This window comes from Canis lupus, chromosome 34 (genome assembly GCF_048164855.1).
Source record: "Canis lupus baileyi chromosome 34, mCanLup2.hap1, whole genome shotgun sequence".
Lineage (NCBI taxonomy): Eukaryota > Metazoa > Chordata > Mammalia > Carnivora > Canidae > Canis > Canis lupus.
This window is the reverse complement of record NC_132871.1, coordinates 15,703,854-15,724,846: the sequence shown is the minus strand read 5'-3', so window position 1 is coordinate 15,724,846 and position 20,993 is coordinate 15,703,854. Positions and strand designations below refer to the sequence as shown.

The following is a 20,993-nucleotide window of genomic DNA, read 5'->3' as shown; positions in this document are numbered from 1 at the left end:
TAACTTGCAAATTATAAACATTGACCTTAGAGGGATTATATCTTCAGTACTCTTGACAAATGTCATCCAGGATGATTTCATACATTCTTTTGCAGACCTTTTTACATTGTGAGCTTCTTGGAGAAGCTAATGGAATCCATGCATTCTGACCCTAGAAATATGTTGCATATGACATCAAGGACTCTGAACACCTTCATGTTCCCATCAGTGTCTTCATCCCAGGTTAAGAATCTCTATACTAGGGATCCCTGGGTGGCGCAGCGGTTTGGCACCTGCCTTTGGCCTAGGGCGCGATCCTGGAGACCCGGGATCAAGTCCCACGTCGGGCTCCCGGTGCATGGAGCCGGCTTCTCCCTCTGCCTGTGTCTCTGCCTCTCTCTCTATGTCTCTTATGAATAAATAAAAATCTTAAAAAAAAAAACAAAAAGAATCTCTATACTAGTGAGAGGAATTGGCTAATTTTGAAGACTATCAATTTCATGATTAGAGAGCTTAATAGAAGGGTTTCTTTTTTCTTCCCAATAACTGAACAAAAAAAATGGCTACTTCTTTTAACATATGGTAGTTCTTCAAATATTAGTAGGTTGCTATAGCTTTTTCTCAGACTTCTCTTTGAGTTCTTTGGCTCTGTAATTCATCAAATGACCCTTAAAAGCTCTGACTGCATCAGGTAAGTTTTGTGCCAGGATCTAAGGCCTGGGGACTAGACTAGAAATGTACATGCCATCTAAAAAAGTATAGAGCTGTGGCTTCTCAAAAATGCCAAGGGAGGTTACTATAGTCTTTTCCTTCTTCATTAATAAAGAAAAAAAATTGATCCCTTTTAAAAAAATTTAAAAACTCCAAATTCTTGAAAAGACCAAAACATTGAGCCCTGTATTTATTTCTCCATCATATTAGCCCTTTTTTTAAATAAAAAAAATTGCTCATCTGTTGGTCAATTTTTCATATTTAATAGAGAAGGAGGATTCTTAAGAAAATTCTAGAATGAAAAAAAAATTCTAGAATGAAAGTTGGAACATAAAAATTGAGATAAAATCATTTTACGCTTTACTTTGAACTCCCTACAAAGTAGAGTTAATGTTTTCTGAGCTACTTTAAATGCTCAAATAATTTATGTGCAACATATATTAGTATTGTTGTTCTCCTTGAAAGCAGTTTTTTCCTGATCCTTATTGATACCAACCTGAACTTAGATGCTACCCTAGGACTTATTAGGCTACTAATTTTAATAAGAGCAATAGTGGTCCCCCAAATCTCATACTGTGTTTTGTAGATTTAAAATTGTCTTTCGTTTTTCTTTCATTTAAAGCTATATTGTAACTATGTTCTTCAGAGAAGAACCAGGACATGGTGGGGGGGACACAAAACTCTTTAGACCCCCAAATAACAACAACAAGCCTGACTGAACAACTAGAGATAAGGTATTTGGATTTGGTTTTAAGCAGTAAATTAGCCCTTACAGAAAAATGAGTAGGTTGGACCAAGTCATGCCTGAATTCCCTAACATTACATGATTCTATAATGGGAAGATGCCAAGGGTGAATAATGAAGTTCTGTGCATTGACAGATATTTATCATCTTCCCCACCACCAGTAAAATCATTGCAGTCTCTGCTAAATCTAAGAAGTGTTTTTCAAGACTTGTGATCCCCACTTTTCATTTTACACACTTCCTTCAAGTCTGCTCACCCCCTAAAAAGTGTTTTCCTCCCTGTCCGGTTACAGTTGACTCTCTTTACCTTGACGTGGAAGCTGGCAGGTATGGGCCTATGCCCTTTACTCAAATATATATGTATGTTTGTATATGTATGTATGTGTGTGTGTGTGTGTGTGTATAAAACAAAGAATGTATCAGACAGAACAAATTAGGATAAATTGGGTATGGTTAAAGACATTGTATTAAGAGATTATGGGCAGGAGTGGAACTGTTACCACATATATGTACCTAAAGGGGCCAAGAAAGGGCACAGCATCTGGGACCCAGAAGGATAGGGCCACGTGAGGATGGGAGATGACTTTCAGCAAAGGACATATTCAGCACAAAACACCACAGAGAGGGACCTGGGAAATAAGAGTATTTTCTTTCTTTCCTCTCTTCCCTCTGATTTCTTGTTAGGGCTGTTTAGCTGCCAAACCATCAGGAAACCAGAGTAGTCCATTCAGGTCAGCTTCTGGGGCAAAGAATATGATAAGTATGGATGGAGAATGGATCTATATGGATGGAGAATGGATCTATAAGGAAGGAATGCTACATCATTTAAAAGGACTCTGTATAGGGGTGCCTGGGTAGTTCAGTGCATTAAGGGTCCAACTCCTGGTATGGGCTCAGATAATGATCTCAGGGTTGTGAGATCAGGCCCTGTGTCTGGCTCCACAAGCTGGATATGGAGGCTGCTTAAGATTCTCTCTCCTCCTCTACATCTGTGCCTCGGTGCCCCTCCCACCAAAAAAAGGACCCAATATAACTTCAATTCCTAATACAAAGTTCACATCATGTCCCATAAAATGAAAAATACTTATCTGGAAGATTTTTTTTAATAGTGCATCAGGAGTTGTTCTCTGCTTTAATAAACACTGAAATATAGTCACTTTGATAGACAAATGTTTGTTTTCTTTATGTCACCAGAAGTCCAGGGAGGTAGGCAGTTTCTGGCATTAGTTCAGAAGATCAAGAATATCAGGCAAGGCCAAGCCTCTGCAACATTCTTGGCTTTTCTTACAGGATCTCAGGAAAGCTGCTGGAGATCCAGCCATCATTGTTACTTTCTTTGCAAAAGGGTAGAAAGGATTTTCCTGGATACTCCACCCAATGACTTGTGTTTACATTTCATGGGCTTCCTTTATCTACATGAGAATCTGGAAAACATATTTAAGTTGATCACATTGTGCCCCATATGATATAAGGGTTCTATTGGAAAAGAAACAGGGAAGGAGGGAAGTTGAATAGACAACTAGTAGAACTTAGTCATCCATCTGAGGCACATACGCGTAGGACATTGTTTTATCCTAGTTTCTAAACTTGGGAATTCTCAAGTCCTATGAATTAGACACTCCCTCCTGAGTGATCAGATTTAGCCTCAGTTCCTTCATGGAATGTCAAGGCTTAAAGGCAAGAAAAAGGCCACTTATAAGAGATGGTTTTAGAATTCCAAGGTACATAATCAAGTGTCTCGTGGACAAAGTTTATGCAAACAAAATGAAGCTATTTCTGGTGGAATCTAGAAGTAGGAGAAATGAAAAAGACATTTGATTAGCATGCTGGTGGAAGTATAAAGGAACAATTTTTGTCCAAAATATTTTGCATTAGGGGGATCCCTGGGTGGCTCAGTGGTTTAGCTCCTGCCTTCGGCCCAGGGCGTGATTCTGGAGACCCAAGATCAAGTCCCATGTCGGGCTCCCTGCATGGAGCCTGCTTCTCCCTCTGCCTGTGTCTCTACCTCTCTCTCTCTCTCTCTCTCTCTCTCTCTCTCTCTGTGTCTCTCATGAATAAATAAATAAGATCTTTAAAAAATATATTTTGCAGTGTATATTGAGAACCTTTAAAAAATTGTTTAGATCCTTTATCCCAATAATTCACTTGGAATTTGCCCTTTTAAAAATTCCAGAAAAAGTTAAAAGAACATTTAAGTAAATTTGATACCATTCTATTGTAGAATAATATATGATGATTAAAAACTACATTTACAAAGCGTGAGTTGGTTTTATTGTCATAATAGCCTAAGGTTCTGCTGTGGTTTTGCCCGAGTATTCCAATCCTCTACGTCTCCCGTTCCTTTAATATCCAGCTGGAAGGGCTGGAGTCCCCATCCTAGTAGGATTTATGCTTTCTACTCCATTGCTACCTGTCGCCACCTCAAACTTCAAGAAAAAAACTAAACACTTCTTTTTTTTAGAAGATTTTATTTTTAAGTAATCTCTACACCCAATGTGGGGCTCAAACTCACAACCCCAAGATCAAGATCACATGCTCCATTAACTGAGCCAGCTAGGCACCACCAAACACTCCTTTAGAAAGAAACTGATAAAGAACTTAAAAGACAGTTCATAAAAGGAGAAAATGTAAATGACTTATGACTATATGCAAAAATTTTCAACTTCAAAATTTAATATGAGAAATGAAAAATTTTTTTAAAGATTTTATTTATGAGAAACACAGAGAGAGGCAGAGACACAGGCAGAGGGAGGAGAAACAGGCTCCATGCAGGGAGCCCAATGTGGGACTTGATCCCAGGACTCGAATCATGCCCTGAGCCAAAGGCAGACGCTTAACCACTGAGCCACCCAGGCATCCTGAAAATTTATTTTTTGCCTGTCAGTTTACAATGGAAAAAAAAAAAAAAAAGGTGATGCATGGGCTGTCCAGAATACAAGGAAACAAGCATTCATAGCATTGTTTGTGTCAGGGCAACAACTTCTTTGGAGGCCATCTGCTAATATTATCGTTTGGCCTAGCAATACCTGCTTTATAATCTTATCCTTTATACATGATTGAATAAGAATATTGGAAGCTGTGCATACTGTTCTATGACTGGCTGTATTTATGTAAAAATGCAACTCAGTGATGTTAATTCTTGGCCACTGTCACTCAGAGGATGATGGTATGAACAGAGAAACAGAAATATGCTTGACATGGGACATGGTATCTAGCACATAATAGGTACTTAGTAAATATTTATCAAGTGATAAGCTAATTCAGATGCAGGAAATTAGTTTTGTTTCAAAAAGCATCTTGGATCTTGCAGTTTAGTTGCATGTTGTAAATATTTCTCGTCAACAGTTGTAGCCGTGGGACTAGAGCTTAGGAGATGGGGCCCAGCCATCTGTCCAGAACAGTGGGAGACTTTAAGAAATGATTTCTTTTTTTTGTCTTTTTTTAAATACAGTCAAATTCATTTTGAAAATGAATGCAGGGCAGCCCCGGTGGCTCAGCGGTTTAGTAACTACCGCCTTTCGGCCCAGGGCCTGATCCTGGAGACCCGAGATCAAGTTCTGCGTCAGGCTCCCTGCATGGAGCCTGCTACTCCCTCTGCCTGAGTCTCTCTCTCTCTGTCTGTCTCATGAATAAATAAAATTAAAAAAAAAAATGAATGCAGTCTCCAAATAAAACTGGAGAAAGAGATTAGTAGTGGGCCTTGGAAAAGTCTGTAGAGGACAACCTGATTCAGTCTAGAATCAGGTTGCTCTGTAATTTGTTTAGCTACATCCAATGCCTTGGATGAGAGGAAACTAAACTGGGTCATCTAATTGGGAAGCATAATCATTTTAGATAAATTTAGCATGGTCTGGAGAGATGGTCTCAGGCCCTACTAAAAGGAGGGTGTAGCTGGCTTTAAAGTCTTTTCTCCCCCTCTGCTCAAATATTTTTCCCACAACACCTGAAAAATCCCCAAACCTCTGTTGCAAAAGAATTTGGCTACAGTAATCAGTGAAGACAACTTGAGATATTAGTCTTTACATCAGCACATTAAAATACCCTTGGATTTTAATGATGAAAATATGTTGAATTAGAAACTTCTGCAAGTTTCATTGTTTATTTTCTTAATAATTCCCAACAGAGTGTGTTCAAATCACTTAATATAAGAAAGCTCTAAAATAGGTTAAGAGACTTATGCTTAACTATTTCTCTTAGAGAAGGACGAAGTAGTGTTTTTCAGTAAGACTCTGGACAGAAAATACCATTAAGGCACATAACATGGTGACTAAGAAAAAATGAGTTTTATTTGTTTATTTTTCAATTTTTTTTTCTTTTTTTAGAGAGCATACATTTGTGAGTTGGTGGGGGAGAGGACAGGGCAGAGCAGAGGGAGAGAGAGAATCTTAAACAGACTCCACACCCAGCCCCGGGCCCAATGTAGGGCTTGATTCCATGAGCCTGAGGTCATGACCTGAGCTGAAATCAAGAATCAGACACTTAACTGGCAGAGTCATCCAGGCGCCCCCCCAAAAAATGAGTTTTTAAAGTATGCTTATAGCATTATTATTTTGTTGACTGTAACACCTGAGAATTTTTACCATGTGAATTGTATAAGCAATAATGTTAAAGCTTACATTTTAGTCTCATTTTAAATATACATCACAGCTAGAATTGTATCACTCGAATTTTTCTAAGCTCTGCTCATCCCAGCAACTAAATATTATTATCCATCTTATAGAGGCAGTTATGAGTGGCCAGTAAGAAAAATTCTATTTCTTTGACAACATTTTTCACTAATTTATTATTGTTATCTGCACAAATCTTACTAAAAATATTGAAATCAATGGCATTATTAAATCAGGGTAGTGAAAGAAAGCTCAATTTTTAAAAAATTATGCACCAAGTGTGAATGGGTTTAGCATTTTGAAAAGGGTCTCACTCTCAGTAAGTAAATCTTCTTCGTATAATTCTGAAGTTCAGATGTTTCTGATTAGTGTCCTGCTGTCTTATTGGTACCTCCTGGAAGGCAATAAGATTAGTAGCGTGCATGAGTTCCTCATATCTCGGCATGATTGAGTCCAGGTTTGAGAGTGAGGCAGTAACCCTGATGAAGAACTGCAGCATTCTGTATGTAAGTCACAGACTCACGTCCTTAGCACTTTAACGTGGGTGTTTGTCAACCATCTAACCTTTGATATTGACAGTTTTAAATGAGACACTTAGCCCTTGGCATGTGGGAAACAGGTCATACAATTTTTGTAAGCAACCTTCAGTTAAAACAACAATTTGAACAGTATTTATTGCATTTATTGTCATGAAGAGGATGTATTACCTTTCCAGTGTGTTTCCTTTTTTTTTTTTTTTAAGATTTTATTTATGTGTTCATGAGAGACGCAGAGAGAGAGGCAGAGACACAGGCAGAGGGAGAAGCAGGCTCCATGCAGGGAGCCCAATGTGGGACTCAATCCCAGGACTCCGGAATCATGCCCTGAGCCAAAGGCAGGTGCTCAACCACTAAGCAACCCAGCACCCCTAAAGTCTGTTTCCTAAGAGTAAAATTAGATGATGTGACAGAGGGAGGAGAGGGAGTGATTTCAGTTATAAGCTTAATGTTTAATTATAAATCTGATTATCATACTATAATAATACTATATTTGATATAATAAGTGTAGGGCGACCCAATCAGGTGGAGGCTGGCAGCACAGTGATGAAGGAATTCACCTGAGGCAGAACAGAGGCAATAGAAGTTTATTGAATACACTGCAAGGGAGCAGTGGGCAGGATAGCAGAGGAGAGATTGTGCTAGGAGCAGTGGTAGGGGGCTGTAGTTATGGGGGAAGTAAGGAGTTATGTGAACGTATGGAATTCTCCTTTTTTGGTGCCTCTGTCTGGTTGTAAAGGAGCCCATTGGTAAGCTAGGGTTATGGATATCTTGAGGTGGATCACTGAAACAGCCTGTTTGCATTCTGGCTGGTGGTCACTGTGGGCCCTCTTATCTTACTCAGGTTTCCATTGCTCAAGCCTGATACCTAAGAGCAGCTTCTACAATAATTATAGTAATACATTCTACTGAAACTGTCATTCTGATCCCAAAATCATAACTAGAAGAGTGTTCACAAAATCAATAAGAATTTCAATACGATCTTTGTGAATTTAAGTTTCTCGATTGGAAATGTAACTTTTTCCCATACCAGTGGATTTTAGGTGATTCTAATGAAAAACTAGGGAAATTCAAAGAAAAGGACTTATAGAAATATTTGAAGCTCTCTTTGGACCTAAAAATATGACATTCCTTTGTGTACGTAAAACGTCAAATAATGAAATGTTTAAGACCGTCAACAGGGTACAGCTCCAGTCGGAGGGACAAAGAACAAGTCACTGAGCTTCGCTTCTGATCAACATAGGCTGTTTTGTTTGGGGCCTTTGGCTGAGGTTGCAAGGGAATGGTCTGCTAAATGGCTCCACTATTAATGCTGAAAGGCCTCCAGGCAGAAAGTTCAATGGAAGAAAATAACACACAGCCAGAGTCACAAACAGAATGTCACTGTAGAAAAGCCACCTTTTTATTGTTTCTTACAGGGAACAGAAACAACTACAAGTATTTGGAAATAGGGTCTTAAGTAGTCTTAACACAGCCAAGTCGTAAAAAACTTGATGAGATTTAAGAGTGGGATGAAGAGTCACGTACATTTTTATGTGATTTCAAATTAAAATTTCATATTTCATTTAGCAACTTTTTAAAGAAGTAATAGTATTAACATTTCCTGGAAACAAATACATTTTACAGTAGATCTCCAAGTGCTGCATTCTGGTGCTCTGCTGGGCAGTGGATAAATTATGGTTATACCAAGATACTGAAGCAGTCGGGCAGAACCGGGCAGTCTGCACGCTCTGTCTGCCTGGTTGTGCCATACAAATAGTATAACTTTCTGTGTGTGTCATGACATGGCAAAGACTACACGCTAGAAACCTGCTTTGCAAATATGCCTTGTAAAATCCCTGAATTCTAAAAGAAAGAGCATGTTAAATTATCTGATTATCATATGAGTAAATACACAGAGGCAGAGAGAGTATAGTGTAGCTTCCCCAAATAGAATGCACAACATGCATGGTGATAACAGGGCACAGTATGAAGGAAGGCCAGTGGAGGAAAGCCAACGACTTCCCATTGGGCTTTTTTGCTTCCTTTGCTTGACCACACTGACTTTCTAACAATAAATACTCAAATGTTCTAGCAAATGTTGGGGAGTGAAGGCATATGGAGTGTTTGATTTTGTTTGTGTTTAAAATATGGTTTCCACACACATGGCATTGGTTTAGCTGTTGTGTGACTTTATTTGGATCTTCTTTTGCTCAAAAAAGAGATGAGAACCATAGCTCTTTGAAACGTCCAGCTCCCAGGTTTGTCTTCTGTAGTTTGCTTTACCACATTTGCAGAGGCATAACTTTTGTCCCTAAAATATCTTCATTTGTGAGATTACAGTGACTTTCAACAGTGATTTCAGCTGGGTCTTGGAACATTAGGATTAAGGCATAAAAGGAGGCTGCAAAATTTCATGGATCATGGATTTAAATATTTAGATTTTTAGATTCCAGAGTACGGTTACTGTAGCAGGAATCTGGCCTTGATACTAGAGCTGATGAAGGCAACTATTTCTTTGAAAGGTTGGATGTCCAGAGACAAGGTCTACAAAAATGAATTCACTGACATATGTGTCCTATTAAATGAGTTGGTGTTTAATATCCAAAGATATTTTTAGATATCCAGTCTTCCATTTTTCTCTTTCAACCTTGGGGAGGACAAATGGGAGGAGAGAAAAAAACAAAAAAGAAAATCTTAAAATACTAGAAATTCATAAAATTGTGACTGTCACTTTTTTTGTGTGTTAATCATTATACCTACACTTTTACATGACTTGGGGCCTGAATATTATTGCAGAGAACACTAGAGTGCTAGCTTTATTTCCTCTTGTCTGTATTTAGCTTTCCTTTTGTCTCTATTCAGCTTTTCCTAATAGCTCTTCACCCATCTTTCCAAAAGTAAGCTAAAGTCAGTGTCTCACTTCAGCATTTCCCCACGGAAAAAAATGCAGCTTCCAGCAACATTCAAGTAATGTGTTTTTCTCTTCACACCAATGTGGTATCTTAGGTTAAAACAATTCTATAATAAGACACCCCCTTAAATCAACACACTTACATCAACAGCCTCTGAAGGATTTTGCAGTAGAATCCATGAAGCTGCACTTGAATTGTGTGTTAACCCATAAGCAGAAGAGCCATTTCCTTCCTGGAACCTAATGAAAGAAAGAGAAAGAGATACTCTGTAAAGCCAATATGGATTATCTTCTCAAGATTTAAGTTTTGAATTGTGGTCCATAGAAAACAGACAGAGTCATGGAAATGTTTTGCTTATATTTCCTAAATCCTAGAATTCAGGTGACTTTGCCAGGTTTTTTGTTTTTTGTTTTTTTTCCTGCAGGAGCTGGTTCTTTTAACAATGTTAAAAGGTGGTATGGATTATTTGAACATGAGAGTATTTAGTAAGTGCTTCATCCACCTAAACCTAATTTAACTAACTTGGAAGAGGATTAAGGAGACTCAGACACTGGTATGATTGTGGGGGGAAGATCCAAAATTAATCTCCTGAGCTGCCACAACCATTGTTTCAAATGTTTGGAAATTTTCTTCAGCATTTCTTCTAAATGAGATTTAGATCTCATACACAATCTTGGCTGAAGACAAAGGGTTTTCCCTTTTGGAGAGAGAACCGTCTTCTCCCAGCTGTTGCAACTAGTTTGTGTTTCAAGGAGCTGTGGTGTTTAAAGGAAAGCATATATTGGTTTGAAGGGTTGAACTTGAGTTGGTTTGTCTTTTTATTTAGCTTCTACTCTCATGCCAGAAAACCTTACTTTCCTGGAGATAAAATTAATATTTTTTATATTAGATCTTTGTGAGCAAAATAACAGAATGCCCCCATTTCACAGATGAGGAAACTCCTGCTTCTAAAGCTTAGGTGCCTTGTCCACACTCATGCAGCTAGGAAGTGTCAAAGCCAAGATTCCACACAGACTTTTCTCACTGCCAAGCCTGGACTCTGAACCACCATGCTTGGTTGTCTTCCATGGCAACTATATTTTATTCTACTCAATGTCATAAGATATATCTTCATCCATTTGGGCTGCTATGACAAAAATACCACAGACTGGACGGCTTAAACAACTAACATTTATCTCTCAAAAGTTCTGGAGGCTCAGAAGTCCATGATTAATGTGCCAGCACAGTGTTGGGTGAGAGCCTCTTTCCTGGTGCACAGATGAAGGTCCTTCTGCTGTGTTCTCACATGACAGAAATGATTAGACAGCTCTCCTGCATCTCTTTGCTAAGGGCACTAATCCCATCCCTAATCACCTCCCAAAGGCCCATCTCCAAATATACACTGGGGAATAGGATTTGAACATACAAAGTTTGTGGGGGGGACACAAACTTTTAGTCTGTAGCAGACGCCTACCCCTGCTTGCGGTGGCTTTCCTTAATCATTATATGGCTGGCTATGCTGATTTTCTTCAGCAAGTGACTATTCTGATTATTTGTCCTTAAAGAGACAACCACTTGTGTATTATTCTGGCTTAGTTTTTGGATACTTCATTTGCAGTTCTTCTTAATGGTTTTGCAGATCTCCAGGCAGTTCTTAATTGTTACTTAGATATCAGTATACATATTTATTCAAATTAGTTGCTACAAATTAGCAGCACCCCAGAAATCTATCTGTAAATGAAAGGCAGGAATTTGAAGTTGAAGTCCAATAGCCTTATCCTTAAACCTGTTGCTATCCTTGTTCCCTAATATAGTGCTAGCAACATAGTTGGGAGTTGTTATAGTCATAGTTATAGTTATAGTCATAACCATAGTTCCTGACATAGATGTCTACCCCATCATCCTGAAAGACTCACCAATAACAGCTCCCTTACTGATTTAGAATTATCTCCTAAAAGCCTGCTGCTAACATAACCTTACATTTCTCAAGAAAAGGTAATACTTAGATCTTATTTATCAGACTAGCTAGCTGGCTTTCACCTAGCGATGTGTGATTTCTGAAGGAATTGGAGATGTTGGCAGACATTTTTGAGCAAGAACAACTTAAAGGCTTGTTCATTTCTTGAGTATACATTCAGTCATCATCTACTGTGATCCAGGCCACAGAAGTAGAAAGATGACTATGATTCTGTACTGGCTCTCAGGTGGGATCATTGTTATTATGTTGTTATACACAGAATGAAATGGGAGCCCAGTACTAGGGCATTTAACTTGGACTTGGGAGTTAGGGAAGAGGCCAAAAGATGAGTCTGAGCTGGTTCTTACTACTTGTCAGGGCTAGCAGATGGAGTTGTCATGTTGAAGTGGAGACAGTCCTGAGGAGCAGTTGGAGATGAACTGGAGAGGTAAGTGAGGTGTCAGATCAGGAAAGGCTGTGTGTGGTGAACTGGAGAGTGCCATCTTTGTTCTGGAAATTATCGGGAACCATTGAAGATATTGAGTAGAGGATGACATGCTCATTTAGAAAATTGCCTTTGGGTACTATGTAGAAAATAGAATGGGGCAGACCTGAAGATGAGACTAGAGAGAGGCAGTCGCTGTGATCTAGGCAAGGGTTGATAAGGCCTGAATTAAAGCAATGAGATAGATGGAATGATTCCCACAGTGGGGATAGATGTGGAGTGTACAAGGCCTGGTGACTGATGTATAGTGGGACTAGCAGAGGGAGGAATCTGGAATGGAAAGCTTTGTTTCCGGATTGTGCTGTTCCTGAACACATTATAGAAAAATGGTGACTTCTCAGCAATTTTTTAAGGCACTGAGTTTCAAAGGCAGCTGAAGATTATGATGAAATGATGCTGGAGAGGTAAGTTTGAAAACAAGGGCCAGTCTTTTGATAATGAAATGAAACACTGCTGGTCAGGTGGTAGAGAGGTGGAAAAGGTTGTCAAAGGTTGGCATTTCCTCTGCCCACCAACAGCACAGGCCCCACCCTCATGGCCAAGGTTGGCACTTGCTTACAGTGATGCATCCCTGGTGCAACATGACAGATATTCCACTGGGTGATGCACTTGCCTTTTTTTTTTTGAGATTGATTGATTTTAGAGAGTATGAGTACAAATGGGGGGAGGGGCAGAGTGAGAGGGAGAAGGAGAGAAGCAGACTCCCCACTGGGTGGGGTGCCCAATATGGGACTGTGTCCTAAGAGCCTGAGGTCATGACCTGAGCTGAAATCAAGAGTCAGCGCTTAACCAGCTGAGCCACCCAGGCACTCCTGTGTGATGCACTTCTTGAAATAATTTCAACAAACATAAATATCTATAAACATACGGCTTAATTGGAGAAACAATGTAATATGTGTTGTAAATCTATGCCTGGTTCTCATTTTTCTAGGTCAAACTATTATGAGAAATAATTCATGTCACAGTTAGTTTTCCTCTAGATATTCCTGGCCCTTTTATCCCTTAGTAATTTGCCATATAATTTCCAATCTTTCATATTTGATATCCCAGCCATGCCTCACACAGTTGGTCTCTCTCTGTTTTATTAGTCAGGGATAGGGCTCAGGTGAAAGCTTTATGTTTTCTAGACTAGATTGTAAACTGTCTAACGCAGAACCACTCTCTGTAGAAGATACCTGTTATTCTAGGAAATACTATATGTACGTAGACATATTTGTTGTACCAACAAAGTTTGCCTAAATTGAGAAACTGCATTATCTAATAACTAGTAGAATGTAGGATGCTTTTCAAAATACAGAAAGTATAGAGTAGCAACTGAAATTATTAATTCAAAATGAACACATGACTGCATTCTTCCAGAGAGAACTACATCTGGGCTTAAGAACATAAACCTTGCCACAATCCAAGAAGGCTATCAATTCTGAGTCTGGGAACCTGTTTATTTTTTGAAGTAAAATGAACAGCTGGCAAAAGGCAATTAATCTTGTAAATAAGGAATGATTTCTTGCATTTTGTGGCATGCAGGTTATAGACCTTTGACTGACATAAAATTCTCCCAAAAATTTTTTGTATCATTAATTGAATGAGCTCTAAGGGAGGGGAATGACTGTCCTAGCATACACTAGGAAAGTATTTCAAGTTAAGAGGTGAAAAGATAATGCCAGTGTATTTTTCACAGTATATTTTTTTTAAGAAAAGAGAAAAGTCTAAATGACTCAGTGTGCTCATCAGTGGATATAAGTGGATATATAAATGGTCCTACTTAAGAATAATTTCTACCAGCCAGTGGTAGTTGTCTTTTCCCCTCTCTAGTTTTTCTTAATTAGTAACTATAGTCCCAGTTAAGTTTAAAGTTCCTTTAAAATATGTTCAATAACTGCCTTGTAATTGTTTCTTGTTAGTGATTAGAGCTGGAATATGTCTTAGAATTCATTAGACAATCATCCCATTTTATGGTGGAAGAGACTAAGGACCAAAAAAGTGGAATGAGTTACTACTGCTCAAAACAAACAAAAAGACTTTCAGAACACTGAAGCACTTCGTATAGCACGTATATATTTGTTAATCAGAATATCTTCCTTGTGTTCTATTTACTGAAGTGAAGTAAATTACAAAGCCCGAACTAGTTTTATTCAGAAATGTGACCATCTTGATGATACACACACGGTGGGCACTCATTACCCTTTGTCAGGTTTAAGCAATATTTAATTCTAATTGACTTCACTTTCAGTTGGCCATTATTTAATTTATTGAGATTGACCAGTGTAATATATGGTTTTCAGGATTTCAACACAATTTGGGGATTTTTTGCAATGCAGATATTTTCCTTTTGCCCAGGGCAATAATAGACAGGGATGCAAACACTGCTTTAAAGAGGGTGTCTGCTGATTTACATATTTTAAAAGTATTAAGATCAAAGGTAATGAGAATTTAATCCATATGGCATGCAGAAGATAAATAAGAATATTAATACTTATCAAATACTAATTAAAAGAAACACATGGATCTAATTTTAAGAATGTAACACAGGGATGAAATACTCTTTGTAAAGTTAAGACCTGATTCTTTTGTAAAGAGGACAGTTGTGGTGAGTTGGGTTTTCCCCCTCAGGGTAAATGACTGGCTGGTTCATATATAGAGCTTTAATAGAATCATGATAATAATTATGAGATAGTGATTGTGCTGTAACAGTTTACAAAGTGCTTTCACATCTTTTTTTCCTCAAAGCAAAACTTTTAGTTCCTAGAACTCTTACCCCCATTTCAGTTTAGTGGAAATAGGCTCATAGAGGCAAATAACCCTGGACCTAACATCAGTCTCAATCATCTTCTCCCTCCATCTTCCCCATGCCCTCTTTGCTCTTCCCCATGCCTTCTTTGCTCTAATTACGATTACTCAGAAGGATACAGAGAAATAAGCACTTTTATTCATGGAGAGTATTGGGTGTGTACATTGGTACATTTTTAGAGTATCTGTACAACTGTATACTTTATGCTAGTCATCTCACTTCTAGGAAGCTAATTTTAGGAAATAATACAGTCAAATATTAATGCCAAAGGATGTTTGTGGCAATTTTGAGAAATTTTAATAAACCAAATGTCCAACAAAAGAGTGTTTCGATTTTAGTACATCTTACATGATGTAATATCAGGGAGCTGGTAAAACCTTGTTTACAGGGATCCCTGGGTGGCTCAGTGGTTTAGCACCGCCTTCCGCCCAGGGCCTGATCCTGGAGACCCAGGATTGAGTCCCGCATTGGGCTCCCTTTCTCCCTCTGCCTGTGTCTCTGCCTCTCTCTGTATCTCTCATGAATAAATAAATAAAATCTTTAAAAAAAAAAAAAAATTCCTTCTCTTTCTGCCTGCTCCTCTAGCCCCTCAAAAAAAAAAAAAAAAAAAGAAGAAAATGTAGAACACATAAGGTAAGAATATTAAAGTAGAAAATAAGTACCTCTTATAATTTTGTTATTCAGAGGTAATTGACTATTTTAAGGTATTTCTTTCCATAACGTAAATTATAATACTCTTGGGCCAAACTTGCTGTTTTTGTATATGGCTCATGAGCTAAGAATGGTTTTCATATTTCTAAAAGGTTGACTAAGATCAAAAGAGTAATAGTTTGTGGCACATGAAAATTACATGAAATTAAAATCTCATTGTCCCTAAATAAGGTTTTATTGGAACATGGCCATGATTATTTGACTATGTACTAGGTGGCTTTACAACAGCAGAGCTAAGCAAGAGACCCTATAACCCACAAAGCCTAAAATATTTACTATCTGGTTCTTTACAGAAAATATTTGCTGATCTGTGATATAGATAAAACAAATATAAATATGTGGGTATATATAAATGAAAAATTATGTATCTTATATTCTACTTTTTTAACATTTAAATATAAACACTTGCTGGTAACTGTTGTGCCCAACCAAGATTGCGAATCCGAGAAACCACCAAGGAGCTGACACACGAGGGTTTGTTAACGAGCTCAAGCTTGGGCCCAAATATACCCGACACTGTGGAGCAGGGACTTGGACCCCGAAGTTAGAGGCGTAGCAGTTTTGTAGGGGCCAGTGGCCAATGAGATTGTAACACACACAGAAAGTTGCATAGTCATGTCAGACTCACACGCAGGTGGCCAGTTGAATTACAATTTACCCTAATAGTGACTGTTTGAACTAGCCTATCACTCTGGTCAAAATTGGCATGCAGGTTTGGTGGGCAAAAGGGGAGATTTACATTCTCTGGAGGCTAGAGGTTCCGCATTCCTATATGAGCCGGTTTCCGGTGAGGGTGTGCTCAGCGGCTTGACTAGGGTGGGGGAGTGCCTTAAGCAATAAGCAGGTCGTGTGGGGGTTATACATGAGATGGCAGGTGTAGCACAAAATGGAGTTAGACCTGCTCTGCTTGTCCAGGGGTAGGGGATTTTTGTTAAATTCCTTGGGTACCACAGTAACTGTAAATATTCTTTGTAAACATGTTTGTTTGTTTGTTTTTTAATTTTGTTTATTCATGAGAGACACAGAGAGAGGGAGAGGCAGAGACACAGGCAGAGGGAGAAGCAGGCCCCAGGACTCCAGGATCACAGGCTGGCTGCCGTGCCCCCCCTTCCCCCCCCCCCCCCCCAGGAATCTTAAGCAGGCTCCACCTCCAGCAGAGAGCCCAACACCAGGCTCAATCTCACAACACTGAGATCACTACCTGAGCCAAAATCAAGAATCTGAAGCCACATGGAGGGAGGTCCTTTAAATGCTAACAAGTGTTTACAAAAAATGACGTGTATTCTTTTCTTTCTATTATATGCATACTATTGAAAATGCAAAGGGGGGGATCCCTGGGTGGCGCAGCGGTTTAGCGCCTGCCTTTGGCCCAGGGCGCGATCCTGGAGACCTGGGATCGAGTCCCATGTTGGGCTCCCGGTGCATGGAGCCTGCTTCTCCCTCTGCCTATGTCTCTGCCTCTCTCTCTCTCTCTCTCTCTCTCTCTGTGACTATCATAAATAAAATAAAAATTAAAAAAAAAAAAAGAAAATGCAAAGGGGCCCCTGGGTGGCCCAGTCACTTGACCTACCTACCAGGACACAGCCCCTCCCACCATATGCACACTTAATCTTCTCAACTCTTCTACTAAAGAATTTGGTCTTCACCGTGTCAGGCTGTTTGGGGGAGCTTTCCCTTCCCCCAAATTTTGTAGTAGCCCAGTGACACCACATCAAAGATAGGAACAGCTCCAGTCTTGTTTTTGGTGGCATTGGCCAGCATCTGCTCATTGACCAAGGTCCATACTTTTTCATTGTTGACAGTTGAGCAGAAGTTCTGGTTCCTGTTTAAGTGGTAATGACTCATACCAGCTTTTCCAGAGTAACCTGGGTGATACTTGTCAAAGTTGATCCTGTGATGATGCATGCCACCAGCATTAGCCTGGCCTCCTGGGTGCTTCTGGTGCCTGACAATGCAGCCGTGGCTCACATGGCTCTGAAGTTTCCTGGTCTTCCTTAGTCTGGATGGCATCTTGGCAGCCCAGACAAAAGAGCCACGTTATTTTTTAAAAGAATTTGTCCAAGTTTAACAAATGGTGAGTGGCAGGGGCAAGGTTTGAACAGAAAACCCCTTTCTACCATGCCCATTGACTCCTAGAATCTCCTGGCTAGAAGGATCTTTAGAGATCTATGAATAGTCCAGTCCTTTAATTTACAAAAGGAAGTGAAGACTCCAAAATGTTAACACCTTGCTCAAGATACAAGGCAATCGGTGCAAGAGTCCCAGCAGGCCCCAGGCTTCCAGACTCCCTGACTCCCTGTACAGTGCTCTTTTGACTTCCTCCCAAGGCACCATTAGGTGTAGTAGGCAAGATCAGTAGATTTGCGGAGTTTTTTTTTTTTCAACCTCCAAATCACTTTTATTTTGTATGTTCCCTTTCCTTTGTGGTTTCTTTTTTAAAAAATACCCACAGCCAGTTCTGTAGTCTGATATGTGAAAATACTAGAAGCCAGGTATCCTAATAATCCTTTATAAAAGGACCCCATATGTGGAACAAGGTAGCTAGTAGAAGAAACATTCATATAGTCAGCTCTGTCAAGAATAGAATCAATCTGGAGTGTCTGGGTGCTTCAGTTGGTTAAGCGGTTGCCTTCAGCTCAGGTCTTGATCACAGGGTCCTGGGATCAAGCCCCTCATTGGGCTCCCTACTCAGTGGAAAACCTACTTCTCCTTCTCCCTCTCCCTCTGCCCCTCCCCCACTCATTCTCTCCCTCTCTCTCTCAAATAAATAAATAAAATCTTTTTTAAAAAAATAGAGTCAATCTATGAAGGCTTGGCTAGGTGGTTAACTGTCAGCCCTCCTCTATGAGAATATATCCCTGGCCAGCCCCCCTCCAGGGGAGCTTCTCTGCTGCCTCAGGTACCTTCCAGGTCTTCAGAGCTTCTTCTCATAGTTGGCCTACTCTCTGACTAAAGCCTCACCTAGAAAAAGGGCAGGAAACTAGAACCAAAGGCCCTGGGCGCTGATCCTCATTCTACCTCTTTGCTCTCCAATCCCAAGAATGTTTTAAGGAAAACTGCTCAGCTGAAACTCTCTTGTCCTTCATTTTTATTCACCAGCCAACATTTCCTGATCACCTAGAATCATATCAAGGTCACTTTGCTAGGCTGGGCTGAGGACAGAAGGAAAATTCAGTCACAGCTCTGACTCTTGGTATCAGCAAAGTGTCGGTAACTCCCCTGTCCACTTCTCAGAGAGCTAGGTCTCCAAATTAAATTATCTATATGAAATATTTTTAAAACTCAAACACTATGCAAATGTGAGAGGCCTTTTTTATTAACGTGCCTTTGTTTCTTGCTAAAGAGTCAAAGGCGAGAGGCTAAGGTTTTCATGATGTTTAGCCAGTGAAGGAGGGCAGAGGGAGGCCGTGAGAGAGTTTCAAGATTTCAGGTTTCTAGGGATAAGAACCGACTGGCCTCAGGTCTTTTCCTCCTACTGACCTATCAATATGCTAACATGAAGAGTTGAAGGCAAAGCTGATAGAAGTTAAGTCACTTCTAGGTTGTGATTAATTTAGACTTTTATGTGTCCTAATGGCTCTGAATTCATATCCCCAGGATATTGGAAATACCAACCAAAAAATTTAAAAAACAAACAGATTCCTATGTCCTTATGACCAAAAGAACAAATTTAGAAAATCTTTTCCTATTCAGATAAAGGTTTATGGTATTTTTAGGGAGTAGAGAAGACAGGTTATACAGGACAATTCTAACTGAGATCAAACAAAGGTCAAGGACTTCACCACTTTTAATATTTTACCATATTCACCTTATATGGGCTGTATACCCTGTGAGTAGCTAATGCATATATATAAAACTGCACCTTAAAGAAGCCTGCATGGTCCTTTATGATTACACATATGTTTAATTACAAGATGACTTCATTGTAAGGCTTTCGCTGGCAAGTAATTGCACACCTAACTCAAACTAGCTGAAACAATAAAGAGGATTTATTGGCTTACTTAAACGAAATGTCCTGAGTACGTGGGGTACAACTTGGTCAGGACTTCAGGCTCCGTTCTTTGCAATTCCCTTAGCTCTGCCATCCTGCATGGGTTAGCTTCACCTTTAGTTTGGTTCTTTTTAAGATGGCAAAAAGCTGCCATCTTAAATTTGAGTGAACTACCTCCCCCACCCCAACCACTCCCTGGGGCCAGAGGAGTGCTGTATAATAATTGGCTGGTGCCCAGATTGTATGCACCAATTACAGAAGGGAAGGGAATGGAGTTACTCTGACATGGACCTATTAGGACCCATCTCTGGATGTGGGGGTGGCCTCAGTCTCTCCCAAATAATGACTGCTGTGCATTATGGAAAAGGTGGAATGGACTGGGGGAGATGACAGTGTTCACTGTATCAGTCATGGTCCCATCAGGAAACAGGAACCACACCAATTATTTTAACATAATTTAACAATTCTTTAGTTGTTAACCAACACTTAAGAACTGAAAAAAGTGAAAGGGAGGCACTGCAGTATCCCAGAGATAAAAACTTTAGGAAGTGGGTACCATTCCTAAAGCTCAAGGAGCAAAGAGAAGATCTGTTTTAACTTAGACTTGGGTGAGTGGCCTCATAGAGCTGAAACCCAGACCTCTGAATAGGGTCGTGTCCAGCATGTCAGGGAATCCAGTGAGACTGGTTCCAGTAGCATGAGAATGAGACACTGCAAAATGGAACTAGCCACAACTGTTGGATTCAACCCCCCACTGCCAGAGTGAAAAATCTGTTGCTGTGGATGATGACAGGAAAGAAAAAAAAAGCAGGAAGGATGGGCTCCCTGGGTGGCTCAGCAGTTTGATGCCTGCCTTTGGCCCAGGGCATGATCCTGGAGTTCTGGGATCAAGTCCCATATCAGGCTCCCTGCATGGAGCCTGCGTCTCCCTCTGCCTATGTTTCTGCCACCCCTCCCCTCTGTGTCTCTCATGAATAAATAAATAAAATCTTAAAAAACAAAAAAAAAGCAAGAAGGAAATGTGTATCACTGCTGTAGTCCTTGTTACTGTAAATGAAATGCTCATTAAGATATATGTTGATGTTTATCATTTCCTTATTTCTTATTCTGTGATCTCTTAGTCAAGATCTCACCTTGTTGAGATTCTTTAAGATAAGCCAAACTTCATTCCTGAAGGGTTTGAATCTTCAGTGGCTTTTCATATTTTTGCTTACTGTTGTTTCCCATTAACTTTTACTATTGGACCTGGAAGTAGTGAGAGGTACCCAAAGAATATCCTGGGTCCCAGACAGAGTCCCCTTTGCTCCCATAGCATAACTCCAATTCCCTGATCATCAGGATCAATCCTTCCAGTAGAGTAATCTCCTTCTTCGTCTGGTGATTCAGTGGCATAAGGGGTCCAAAATGCCAACTGGCAGTCTCATCTTCTGATTTAGTAGGACCATTATTGCATCTTCTGGTGGAAGCATCTCTTTCTTGGGTACCTAGACCTTCGAACCAGGAAAACTCAAAGTTGAGGGACAAGAAAGCAAAAATTCTATATAAAACAATTTTAATTATTTAGAGGGTAATAAAAAAATCTAGACCCATT

The 20,993-nt window shown here is 39.7% G+C and overlaps 1 protein-coding gene and 1 pseudogene across 12 annotated transcripts in view; one reads left to right on the top strand and one right to left on the bottom strand.

Moving 5' to 3' along the window:
* Positions 1–20,993, top strand: part of MYO3B (myosin IIIB) — a 425,769-nt gene that overhangs the window by 329,239 nt on the left and 75,537 nt on the right. The gene's annotated exons all lie outside the window — the stretch shown is intronic.
* Positions 9,020–17,421, bottom strand: LOC140624444 (large ribosomal subunit protein uL15 pseudogene; annotated as a pseudogene).